General features: G+C 45.3%; 1 protein-coding gene across 2 annotated transcripts in view; it reads right to left on the minus strand.

Moving 5' to 3' along the window:
- EXOC6B (exocyst complex component 6B) overlaps positions 1–14,064 on the minus strand; it is a gene marked incomplete at both ends in the record, with an annotated part of 300,949 nt that overhangs the window by 81,326 nt on the left and 205,559 nt on the right. The gene's annotated exons all lie outside the window — the stretch shown is intronic.

Raw genomic sequence — 14,064 nt, forward strand, 5'->3', positions numbered from 1 at the left:
GATGCCAACAGGGACCAAGGAGAATGGAATATCAAGGCAAGGATATGACTGAAGAAGTCAGTTGTGTTTACATGGACACAATTTCTCCCCAAGGCTGGGTGGTGGGCAATAGCCTCAGACACCCGGATACATCCTGGGTCTGCCTGTCCCGTAGGGAAGGCAGGTATCAACACTTGCCTTCTCCCAAGCCACCCCTAATTCCTGGTGATTAAACAGGGGATCTACAGGGAAGAAGCTGCAGCCAAGGCTGATGCGCAAAAGGAAACTTCAATCCTTGAAATGGTCATACTTATAATGAAACATCACCAGTTTGCCAAGAGGAAACAGAGGAGGAGAAGACCTACACAGATGCTCTGCTTCACAGGAGTCCCATTCTCCTGAGGACTAGGCCCAGGAAGCATTTAGCCACATGCTTCAGAAAAGATGACTGACCAGAAGCATAAAAGGAAAACTAAAGCACCCATAAGGCCATTAAACTCAGACCAAGACCATCTCACACACACAGTGCTTGTAAAGCCAAAGCTTCTTTATTCTTACTGAATCTATTTTGCACCATGCAGTACGTCTCACAGGTGAGAGGTACCATGCTCTTGGTGAACTAAAGCCAAGCACCATTAAGGGGCTATTCTTTTTTTTCTTTCCCCAACCTACCCAAATTTCTCCTTCATTTCAAAAGATTTACCTCCCATTGAATCACAAGTCTGATGAGGAGCACATGAAGGAACTGGGGTTGTTCAGTCTGGGGAAGAGGAGGCTGAGGGGAGACATGATCGCTCGCTACAACTACCTGAAAGGAGGGTGCATCCAGGGGGGTACTGGTCTTGTCTCACAAGTGACAAGCAACAGGACAAGAGGAAATGCCCTCAATTTGCATCAGGGAGGTTTAGATTGGATATCAGGGAAAATTTCTTCACTGGAAGAGTGGTCAGGCATTGGAACAGGCTGCCCAGGGAGGTGGTAGGGTCACCATCCCTGGAGGTGTTTAAAAAACTTGTAGACAGGACACTCCAGCACAGGGTTTAGCTGAGATGGTGGTACTGGGCAGACAGTTGGACTTGATGATCTCAGGGATCTTTTCCAAGTTTAAAGATTCTATGATTCATATATTAAACCTCTAAAAATGGGGAAACCTCTGGCCCAAGAGCACAGACTTGCACCAACCCATCAGCCAATGCTGCACAGAATGATCCTGATGCCTGCATGCGTAACCCTACCATGATATTTCTGGATAATGATGCTACCACGAAAACAGCTTCCAGCTGGAGATTATGTTTTCAAATGCACACAAAAGCACTTAACACGCTTCCTTGCAAACAAGGAGCGGCTTCATAGGAGATCACACAGATTTTTACAAGCACTTTACAAATTGCATTTAAACTGGGATTAAAGTAGAGGGTATACGTGGTGTTTCAAGCAAAGGATCACAAGTTTCATTACCATGGCACGGATAGATGAGCAAATGTTTGATGCATGTGCTGGGAAGTGGTTTTACTAGCTTTGCAAACTTGTTTTGGATCTTAGGGGCATATTCATCTTCAGCAGAAGGGAAAAGAAGATATCATTTTTTATTTAAAAAGAGGGAAAAAAAAGAGCAGCCCCATGCATTCTGGGGCAGGGTACTTCATCTCTGCTGTTCACTGCCATTCCCAGGCTCCAGAAGCATTCATTACTCACCTCCAAACAAACACCTTCACTAAAATTAAGATGAAGCATGGCAACCATAAAGTTTTGCACAGCTCTGGGGTTGTAGGGGTTGGGTTTTTTGCTTTTCATCATTTACTTGTGCCTTCCCGACACATTTGGTTATTTAAAACACCACTCGTGCCAATTCCTCATCCCTGACCATGGTGGGACGCACACAGCTACCTGACTGTGATTTTTCTTCATTACTTTCAACAGACACTTGTGTTTTCGCTATGACCGAGTAGTTTTCATGTGTTATTGAGTAGAAGACCCAGAGAGAAGCGGAGGATGAGAAAGCAAAGCTCTGCAGCCATGCCCTGGGACCCCAACCCGAGCTGGGCACGAGGGACTGGGCTCTCCACCCTTCTTGGAAGAGCTTGAGAAAATCCCAGTAAGCAGCCTATGCTCAAACATCAGCAAGAGTTTGCATTGAGGGTTGCAGCCTTGGGGATGTTCATCTCCAGGTGAAGTAAAAAGGGAAAACCCCCAGAAAGGTTTTTTGCCCCGCTGACAAAAATTTAAGAGGAACAACCTCTTTCTTGCATGCTGAGTAAGGGTCAGATCAGCATGTGAAGTACCTAAAGGGTTACCTGCACCTACAGCAGCCACAACAAACAATCCTGACCCGACACAGGTATTCCTCCAGCCAGCCTGACTTAGTCAAATAAAGAGGGAATGACAAGAGACACTGGTGAAACACGAAGAAGAGCAAATAATTGAGATGAAACGTCAAGTTAATTAGCCAAATGTGAGGAAGATGGGATGGAAAAAGTAATTTAATCATCAGGGCTTGAAAGCACAACTCTGCTGGGTCTTCACCATGAAAGCAGGATCTAAGTGGCAATTTGAGACATTCTTTGTGAATACTTTCTCCTGCAGCTTGTTGCAGAGATGGTAAAAGGGATCCAGCCAACAAGACCAGGAGTAGCTTCTAGCTTAGCCTTCCCTCTCTTTCCTTTTTCACACAGGATTTGGCCAAGCCTAAAACTTTTTTCAGGTGCAAATGTGCACTGCATCTTTGAAAACTCTGAAGCTGAATCGTCTCACGCAAGCTGAGAAGCTGACCTTTTATTTCCATTATTCTTAAGGCTTAAGCACCTAAAAAACATTCTGCTTTAAAAAAGTCTTGGTCTTTCATCTTGGATTTAAGAACATACAGATGCCTGACAGTTCAGATCCAATATTACTAGATGAAAGACAAAAGTATATAGAAGTGGGGTTTTTTTCCATCTCTTAAGCATGAATCCATTTTTCCTTATATTTACTATCAGAGGGCTTGGACTGGCCACAGGGGTTTCAATCATTATGCCAAATGTCTGGCTAAGAAAAAAGATGGTACCACCAGGGGTGACCAGCATCTCACTCCCTGGGCATCAAGATTTAAAACCCTTCCAGAATTTATGCTTTTCACTCTTATAAGTAAGACTGATCCTAGCCTTATAAAAAAGGCTGAGCCTAACTTTATAAATAAGATCCAACCTAATCCTTTTCTGCCTCACCCCTACATTCAGTGCAACAGATGCCCACTTACAGCAGCTCCTTACGATCAGCAATGGCTTGCAAGCATCAATTTTAGACTACTTCCCCAGAAATACAGTGCAATATCTGCTTGATAAGCAGCTGTTGCTGACAGGAGAAAAAACAGCACCAGGACACTGATATATCACTACTAATAAGCTGCTGCCACAAGTGAAGCTGCTTGTATTCACACTTGGGATGGTTTGGGCTGCACGCTGGCAGACAGTAAGCACATCCTCATACCACAACATGCCCACCTTGGTTCTTTGGCACTTATTAACCATAAAGGTTCACTTCACAGCATTATCTTTTTGTCTCACCAGTTCATTTCTCAGCTTTCCTGCAGTGCTGGGAGAAAGAGCCCCTGCTTGCCCCAGGGTGCCGAGTCTGTGATGGACGTGTTTTCCACCAGCCTCACCCCCCTCCCAAAATCATTAACTGCACCACCCACAGCAGTAGTGTCAGGACATGTGCCTTGGCATGGAGATTGAGCTGGATGTCTCCGAGATGTCATCCCTAGACGTCGCTGCTCCTAGAATACCCCACGGTTCAGAGGAGCCGCCGTGCTCAGCAGGGACGGCTCAGACCATGCACTAATTACCCTGATGATTTTTGTGAGCGCGTGGCGGAACCAGTGGCACTCCCAAAGGTTTTTCCTGTGCCATTGCCCCAAGGAATCACATGATTACATCCTGATCCTGCTTGGTCCCTGCCTGTATTTCAGAAACACTTTACCTGCCCGAACACCGCAGTCCCTCCAGATCAGGAGCAATTTATCTAAAAGGCAAGATGAGATTTGGAGAGACAGGCAAAGGAGGAGGAACGCAACCATGACCTAAGCTGTCTGCAGAGAAGGGGGGAAACAAACACCTATAAGTCACCAATAGCTCATTTATCAACTTGACAGGAAACTGAGGAGCTTAAAATCTCATGAAGCAATTCCAGGAACACCTCTATATTACCACTTGTTTATTCAAGCCCTTTGCAAAACCCATTAGAAGTAAACTGGATTTGCATCAGGGAGAATAGGGGTTATGGGTGAAAGTTGCCATATCTTAATGTCTGAGATGCCCAAGCACCTCCCCAGCCACCCCCACCAAGCTCCAGCTTGGCCCAACATTCAGTGAAATCAAGCAATTCTGAGCATATTATCTAAAGAAAAGCCTTGGGGTTTTTATTTGAGGCTTAAATCAGTTTGTAACCGTATGAATCCCTCTGTCCACAGCCTTTGATGCAACCTCTTTGCAGCTGGCATCTGCAGTTGAGGTTTCCACACCACTTCTCAAGGTGATGCTGCTCTCCCTGTCCCATCAAGGCTTCCTCTGGGGATGCAGTAAGGACATCTAAAGAGGTTCCTTGTGGAACCCCTTGACTGCCAAGCAGTCAAAGGGTAGAGCCAAACCTCTGAAGGTCTCACAAAGATGCAACCAAGGGGCACCTACTAGAGCACATTACCATAGGCTACTCCCCATGGACCCCAACAAATCAATCACTCTTCAGGACATCAGCTGTGAAATCATCTCTTGCAGCTGCATTTCATCCTTGGGCAGCAGATGGAAGTCTCCAGGTTCCCAGGAGGACATGCAGCCACCGCAGGGAAGGTCACCACAGAGGCTACAGAGCCAGCACTGCTCACGGTAGCACATTTGTTTGAAAATAGCAAATATGTTAACAATTAGGGAAAGGAAACGCTCAAAGGCTGCCTTGTTAATTAAGGAACTTGCTATCAAAGGGCTCATTAAAAGCTACTGAAACGGAATGGTTGTTAAAATAAATACCCATTAATCTTAAAGTGCAATCAGGAATATGCTGCCACTACCCACCTCGTGGCAGGGGGAGAGGGGGCTCCTCGGCACACACCTACTGCTGGCAGAGCTAGCAATGGCCACCAACCAGTGTCCCAGAAGAGACCCAAGCAGGTTGTCCAAGGGGCCCCCATCCCATCACCCTGCAGGCTTCATCAAGGAAGAACCTGCCAGTGCCTCCTGCTTCTTTTCTCAGCCAAAATTAGGTGCAATGTGGTCACTGAAATGCAAACAAAAGTCGTGCTGCAGCACCAAGACCACCTCCACCAACTCAACACAGAATTAATGCAGCATTTCCATGAAAAACAAAGCCTGACAGGTTTCAGATGGTCTCAAAATTTCCAACTATATTTTTTGCTAATAACAGAATTTCTTTTTCAATCAGGAACAAGCTTGGGATTGATGTGATTCAGTGTATTGAGATACACAAATCCAGAGTCTTCATACAACAGAAAAGTGGGCCAAAAAATGTGAATTCCTCAATATTGAATGTCCCCTCTTCTATAAACACCACAAGTTGCCCCAACAACTTCAGCATTGATTTTGCTGACATTTCTAATTCATAAAGCAATACTGGTGGAGTATTTTGCAGAAGAAGGAAACGTGATGCTGTAATAATGAGCAGTTGTTTGGCGACATAAAACTGCCATCAATCTCAGCAGATACTTTCTGTGCAGACATGGATGAAGACTTCAGACCCCCAGGATCCCTCTGGACTGTCCTTGCTGCCAGAAGCACCACAGCCCCAAAGCTCACTAAATCACTGGCAAAATCAGTAAATCAGCTCTGCTAAGTCTGAAGAGGAAACTTTCCTGGGTTGCCCATGCCATCCTGATTTAACAGGTTCTTAACACCACCCTGATGCATTTCTTAAATTGCTTTTTGTTGTGTTTTGTTTTTGAAACAATTGTTCTGCAGTCATTAAAGATGGCAGAAACCCAGATACATTAACATTTCCCAAAGAGTGAAAACAAATGTACAATGAGTAGGCTGATTGCTTTAAGAGGTTTACTTAAAAAAACCCCATTAATTGCCTTGAAATCCATTTTCAGATTTTACAAAGTGGGGTTTGGGGTGGGGCGTTGAGTTTTTTCTTAGGTTTGGGGTACTGGGTTTGATTTGTTGGGGGTTTCTTACTATTAAAAATAGAAAGAAAAAAAAGTTGTGGATCTGCACCCAACATCCTGCAAATAAAAACAAGTGTGTCCAGGGTTAAGTAGTCCAAGAGCAACACGTGAAAGCCCCAAGCAAAACAGATAGTCAAGAAGAGGCATCGCTCTCTGCATTACCCAAGGCTGCAGGCTGTCGCAGCAATACCCACCCTGAGCAGACTGGTCTCTGAAGAGACCCTCTGCCTCTGTGAAGTCTTCCCAGGAGTTAAACACTGAAGCCAGTAGGTCGACTGCTGGACTTGGAAAAAGGTGACTGGCCCCAAGCAACAAGGAGGTTTCAAATTTGCCAAGGTAAAGAAGAAGAAAGCTTCCATTCAACAAGATAAGGTTGGTGATGAGCAACGTTTGTGGGCCAGAGCTCCTGAACACAGAGCAATGTCTGTTGGGGAGAGGGATGCTTCAAGGTCTCGGACCCCCATCAGGTTGGCATTACTTAGCAGTTACAAAGCTAAAGGAATCCTGATGCTCAGACTTATGAAAGGAGCAGCAATGACAGCACATACGTTTGAGGAAGGCATTTCTGATTGAAGGTACAGCAGGGACTGACCGGAACAGTCACAGACATCACCTTCATGTCAACAGCCACAGCCACAAAATTAATCCTGCTCCTCACAGTGAATGAATAGGTCAGGCACCTACACCCTGCTTTACCAGGAGCAAGACAAACCTCTTTCTCCCCAGGATCTGCCCCAGAAACAACCCAATGAACAACAGGTTTAGAAGAAGGATGGATGCTCTGCACAGAGTGACATGCAGGCATTGCTCTCTTCCCTCTATACCTGATTACTTGGGCTGGGAGCAGGACAAGTTTTAGTCCCTAAGATTCACTTCCAATAGCAAATCCACAATTTAAACAGATTATCACCACTGAAGTGCTGTCACACCTTTTTCCAAGTGAAACTGGGATTTTGATCTTCCCATGGCTTGGACCATTCCTGTCACACAATTGTTTGGCTCAAGAGACAGCCTTCCACCACTGAAGTATCTCAGGTTCCCTAGAGCAAACCTATGAGGAGCAACACCTTAAAGCAATGCCAGCTCATACAATTTAGAGTTAAATTTGTCTCGTGCAAAAGCCCACTCATCTGGAAAGCTGACAGCATCTAGAGAGTAAAAAAGAGCAGTTGCTCCAACCAACCTGGAAGGCCACCATCATCTGACCAAAGCAGGATTGCTTTCAGAACCATGCAAAAGCTGAGCACAAGCCCATGTTTAAGTGGCTGTCTTCCAGAGGTATTGAAAAAAATCAGTGGGGTGTCATTTTCAGAAGTCAACATTTACCACTTTATATTCTATTTTGAGCATTAAAGGGAAAACAAGCTGTCACAGAAACAGCACCAAGACAAACACATGGCAACGCTGAGCTCCCAACAGAAGCTTAGATGCAACCAGACAAATAAAAAAAAGAGGGGAAAAAAGGCAAATACAGCAATTATCCTCACCACACAAAAAATAAACCAGACAGTTACGCCAACCACTGCAGCCTGATACAAAACCCCTCACATTCCAATAAGAGAGGAAAAACTGTAACAGTTTGGTTGTGTCGAAGATGCCCAAGGTCAGCAGCTGGAGGCTATTTTGGCTGGAGCTGGTGGGAGTCTCAAGGCTCAAACACAGAGCAGCACAGCAGTAATGACATCAGGGGGTGATGGTCACAACCAGCTCCCACAGGCAGATCTCAAAGTCCTTGGCTTGTTTTGATAATGTTATTTTATTCTGATTTTTGTTTCATTTGGGGTTTTTTTAGGTCCTTCACCACATGACACTTGATGTGTGGAGTAACCAGTTCTATGGCAAGGTTTTTCCTATGCAGGCATCAAGGAGTCTTGACACATCTATTTGCTTACAAGCACAAGCAAATACATCCAACAGCAAAAGCACAACTCAAGGATTTTGTAACCACACATTATCACAGGATCCAGGCTGGAACAGGACCCACGATAAAAGCACTCACAGGAACACAAGATTTTCCCCTTGCTCTGACTGTGCTGTCAGAGTCAACAAGCAACATCTACTTTTTTTTTTAAAAAAAAATAGGAAAATAAATAAACAGGAGGAAGGGCAGGGGGTGGTGAAGGGAAGTACCTCGGGATGCAGCTGTTGCAGCTGAGCACTGGACAGTTTCTCTGAAGCCTTATGGGGGCACACCAACACACAATCAGGCAGAAGTCTTTTTGTAGATGTTCAGTAGTTTGTGGCAAACTTGAAAGCTGCTGGAGGGGGGGTGTCTTAGATATGCACATATGCAGAAAACCTCAATAAAAATAGAGGATTCCAAGACCCTCATGTTTTTCTCTGCACACCATCCAAATGCATGGCAAGACATTTTTAATTAGCCACCTTTTTAAAGTCTATAGCATGGAAACAGTTGTGTGGGGAGTCTGGTGCACCTCAATAAGCAGTGCCCGTGTTGGAGCATCCAGCTGTTGTCAGGACTCCTGAGATGCTTCAGAGATGTATGTAAGGACCTTCACACTGGACACGGGTGGGGAAGCACTCCTGTCAGTCTGGGTCAGGCATATGATGGTATTATGCTTTGAGAAACACTAGGAATTACATGCTTTATCCTTGTTAGCCACCTGATTTAACTGCAGACACTCTCATTAATCAAATAACCACCTGACCCCAATTCTCCCATCAACCTGGAGGTTCAGCCCATAGCACCAGACTCCCATTCCACATCTGCTGCCTTCTGCTTTCTTTACACCACCCTTTTTTCAAGCAATAAAAGCTAAAGAAGTCCTATCTACCTGCTCTCTTAACATTTCACGCTGCTACAAGCTGCACTGCAAATGCCTGTGCTGCCTTCTTGTGCAGAGAAGCAGCATCACAAGACAGGGAGAGGCAGGGGCCAGCAAGGAAGCAGCTACAAACCCCCCCCCCAAAACCCAAAATACATGGACATGGCAACACAGCTCAAACTGCTTCTCCTTGCCCCAGAGGGTATTTCCACACCATGGCTGACTTGCCTCGGTCAGCAGCTCGGCAGCCTCCCCACCAGCACTGAGTTGTTGTTTTTTGACATTTAAATGCAAATATTGCAAGTAAACACAAGCAGCAGACTAAGAAAGGATGTTGCTGTAGATTCACAGCAACCCTTGGGAGAGGACAGCGACATGTGGACCTATTGGGTGGGCTTGGACAAGACATGGGCTTGATGTTCCTCAATTTTCTCCTCCTCTCATGCTCATCTCTCCATGGAGATCATTCACTTCTGAGAACATGCCAAGGCTCTGTAACAAGAGGCGTCAAAGGAAGAACGTGGTACTCCAACACTGGAGACGCCTCCGTCTGCAAAGAAATTAAACCCAGAACAAACCTGTGCTTAATGGGTCCCTCTACACACACAAGAAGCATGAAGTACCCCTAATTTTTCTTATTTGTGCCTCCTAACAGAGAGCAATGCTCTCTCCCAGTCCCTGTGTCCACGGTCTGAGACTCTCTGAGCTACTTGACACAAACCAGAGCCGTGGCCTGACCATGATCGAAGCTCACGGCTCCACAACTGGAACGAACGAGAACCAAAAAAAAAAGACTAAAAAAAACCAACCCCCCCAAAAAAATAAAAATACACATTTCATCCTCCTCTTTTGTGGCTTTTATTTTCTTTTGTATTCGCTTTGGGAATAACATTCTTTCCATTGGGAAGAGCCTGATTTTCCATTAAATACAAAGCAGCTGCCATTTTGGAAACAAAAAGTTGATTAAAGGCAGATCTTTTATTTCTTTTTTCCATTTTTTCCCCTAGCAGATGAAGAGCTAGAACCACACTTCCTTCTGCTGATTTATCAGGGCAAAGCATCTGCCACTTACAGCAGGAGGAAGACTTAAAGGGAGTGAACTGAATTGCTTCACCCTTGCTGTATAATTTTTTACTTATAACATCCAATTATAATTATAAGGAGAAAGATCTCGAAACTTGGAGAGCACAGCACACCAACACCAAGGGGTTTTTCTCCCTTCACACACACAGATGCTCCTGAATCCCCCTGAGATGCCAAAGGAAGGGTCGGCACGTTGCCGTGACGTACGGCTGCGTGTTGGAAACGTAACTAATACATGACTTAAAGCCCAGATGTTGAACAGACTGGAAAAAAGGATGAGCTCAAAACAAAACCAAACTTAAAAAAAAAGCCAGCCACCCACTCCATTTCTACCCCATGAGCCATCAACGCCCAACTTGGACGATTTATTTTTTTTTCCAAGCAGTGCTGATTACTGAATGACCAACACAAGCTGGTCTATGAAACTCCAGCTCCTTTTCCACTCTTCCAAAAACTTAATCATACATTAAATTTCCATTTCCCATATTTAGATGTCATAGCTGAGAAACAAGAGGGACAAAAATGATAGATGGGGAAAGCTGTAGAAATTACCGTTACCTTGCTTTTTAATTAACCCATCGGGTTGTCGTTATTTACTGCCACTCATGAAGGTGATCAAGAAAGGCCACAGCAATCACGAGAAATCCATATGGTTCTGCACTTTTAAATGCTTTTCCTGCACTCTCTTGCTCTTACATCTAACCTAGGCTCCAAGACCCAAGGGAACATGGGTCATAGAGGTGTCTTCCCTGTGAAGACACCCCCTTCCCTGTGAAGACATCCCTATGACAGTCATGAATGACATGTATCTGCAGCTACTTCAACCATACCAACAGCACTCAACCATGCACAGGGGGCTCTCGGCTCCGAATGATGGGCACGAGCTCCCAGTGCTTCTCCACGCAACCTCAATTGGAGTGATTTCTTCACAGGGACCCCAAAGGACATTGCATGGACAGGTTGGGCTCCTCTAGGGCAGGTGGGTCTCCTCCCATGGGCAAGTTAAGAAAGATATCTGGGAGTTTTGGGAGCAGATGTGGTCTTCACCGGTGTTCCTTTGCACGTTCACAAGTTAAGAGAAGCCTTACAAGATTTCAGGTTGCCAGTGGATGAAATAAGAGGAAATATATAACTGCAAAGTCTATTGTTTCACTTAAAATCGCTACAGGGGGAAAAGAAAAGCCAATAAACCCCCCCCCTTTAACTTCTGTTTGGGTTTTTGGAAGGTACAGGCTGGGGCTTTGGTGCAGGAAGCAGCAGGCACATTTGGATTTCTTACGCTGAGGATGGATTTTCTGCTGCCAAATTCCCTGTACCACACATCTGATTCTTTGTGAATGTACGTGCATGCAAAAGTAAGCACAAAATAGCTTTATAAATCTAAGTTTGTAAAATAAGCCAGACATGCCAAAGTGACTACACAAAGGGAAGCAGTACCTAGGGAAGCGTGCACACCCTGGTTTAAAGGATTTATGGGACTGGGCATTTTAGCTTCAATTAATTTTCAAAGTGCTGAAAGCAGACAAGAAACCATGTAATTACAAGATAACTTGGCTTACCCGGATTCGAGTTAACTAGCGCTCCTGGGTTAATCAGAGGTCAGCCTTCTCTCCAGCCAACAAAGCTAAATCCACTGTATTTGAATGTTTTGCTCCTTGCTTTAAAGCAACCATTATTTCTTGGTTCGAGCCTTTCGTTTTGGGAAGTATTCAGGATTTTGGAGATGCTTGAGAAGACCAGGAGAGTAAAGCACAACCCCCAGACCACAGCAAGGCGGGCAGCACGGGACCACACAGCCATGCAAGCGTTGCTCCAGTAACCAGCCCATCTTCTCCCCACCAAAGCACCCGCAGTTTAAGGGTATTTTGCCCAACCTGCAGGGCAAGCTGATCCAAACAACCCCCCCAGAGACTGGGATCACCTCTGGAGAGCAGAGGAAGCCCCCCAAGGACTATACAGGGAGGATTTTGGATGCTGTCCTGTCCATGTCTGCACTCCTAGCAACTTGCCTTTAGTTTTTTTTCTTTAAAAAACTGTGTGTCTGTACCTACAACAGCAAGGAACATCCAGGATTAGCCACAACAACTTCCCACCGCCCGTTTTAAACTCCTTTACAATTACTCCTTTGTCCTGTTATTTTGTGCAACCAGACTTTTATTTTTCAATCTTTTAGACACACAGATTAGTGATTTATTTCCACCAATTAATACCAACTACCTAGAGAACAGAAAATTAGAAGGGTTAAAAGGAAAATTAGAATCTGTTGCAGTTAAGAACAAAACCAACTAAGAGCAGGCTAGCAAAGTCCCACCATATAAAGGGATTACTCCATTCCTGACCCTTTCCAGGGGACCTCCAGGTATTATTTTTCATTGATTTACCTTAATTAAACTAATGCACCCCTCTCCATAGGAAGCTGACTCCATAGCTGTCTAGGCACTGGATTCAATTAGAGAAATAAATACATCTGGCTTCTAAATGGTTGAAAGTCTTGCAAAGCCAGAGGCAATACCACATTTTGCATCTGTCTCTCTTAGGGTACGCCCTGAGGACACCACGCGGGATGGTCGACATTCAACACCGCTCCTGGAAACCCGCAGCCGCGGGGGGATGCCCAAAGCATCCCTGCCTGCTCCCCGGCAGCGCGGGCAGCGTCGGCAGCTCTGCCAGCAACCCAGCCACAGCTTTGATGGAAGCTGGCCTCAAATTGCTTTAACAAGGCTCTTTCTTTCCAGAAGCTGGCGTTGATTTGAGACCTCGATGTTGACTTAGAAACCCCCAGGTGCCCAGAGCCTGCAAATACTCAAGGCTTAGCTATGCTCAGTTTCCAGGAAAAGGGGTACAAGCACCCAACCGCGGCGTGAAATATCAATACTACCGTGGCAGCTCAGCATTAAAACGAAGAGCATGGATTAAAGGCAGAAAAGCAGAAGCTGGGGTAGAGGCTACGCCTCTGCGCCGGCCACATCTCACACTGCACAACTGCGTCGAGCAGGGCTGCACTGACAAAAAAAAAAGGAGGCACGCTTTTCCTGGCACGTGCCTTGGCTTTCAGACATGGGAATAGAGGAAACAAGGTGCCTGGAGAGCACTTTGTTTGCGATCTATCCACTGAAACGCTGCAGCTTTTCTCTCCCACACATGAAACAGGCAGAAATGACAACAATTAGAGGGGTTTGTTGAAACAGAAGGCAGGTCCAAAAGGTCTCCTTCGCTTTCTTTGTGCTAACTGCTCTAATCCAAAGAGGACGAGAGAAAACGTCAAGAACCCACGTGATTTTCTGGAGAAAATATTATTCTACCACTCTAGCCAGAGGGAAGGCTTAGTGGTCCAAGCCCTGGGTCAAAGCACTTAGACCAGGAGGAACATCAGGCAGAAATCCCCATGGGGGACTTGTCTGAAAAAAAACAGAGGGAGCAAGGGGGCATTTTACAAAGATCTTTTCTCTTTCATGCAATGGTTGAAGGTCCCATCATGCTTTCCCTAATGACAGGCATTTCTCCTAATTCCCCACACATTCAGGGATGCATGGGGGATTAAAAGGAGCCAGTTAAATGCAATGTGCTTTAAAAGCAACAATTTAGTAAGGCTACTGCAACAGGGCATCTGTGGGTGACCTGTCTGGAAGGAAGCCCTTTCTGCTGGTCTCTGTCTTAATGATTTAAACTTCTACTTAAGTCTTTTCCTTTCCTCCTTTCCGAGTCTAAGGACCTTTTCTGTTTCAACTCACCCTCTAACATTTGAGGTGCAAGCAGAGCAGACCAAACGCGTGTGACACGCAGTCTTGTACTCACCGACATTGTAGAGTGGACATCTACATCCCCCTACAGAGGACAATACAGGGAGTTTAAAGTCAAATGCAGAAGAGAGCAAAGCAACAAGCGAGAAAGGCAGAGAGGTACAAATCGGTCATCGCCCATAGGTCCCTACTACCCATCAATGCTCCAACTGAGGCACTGGCTGCTCAGCAGTTAGCAGAGTATTAGAAAAACAAAACGTAGGTTCCTTGAACCTGGTTTAAGGAGGATGAGGAGGAAATAGAAATGCCTCAACACCAGTTT

Source organism: Gallinula chloropus (assembly GCF_964237585.1).
Source record: "Gallinula chloropus genome assembly, chromosome: 4".
Taxonomy (NCBI): Eukaryota; Metazoa; Chordata; class Aves; order Gruiformes; family Rallidae; genus Gallinula; species Gallinula chloropus.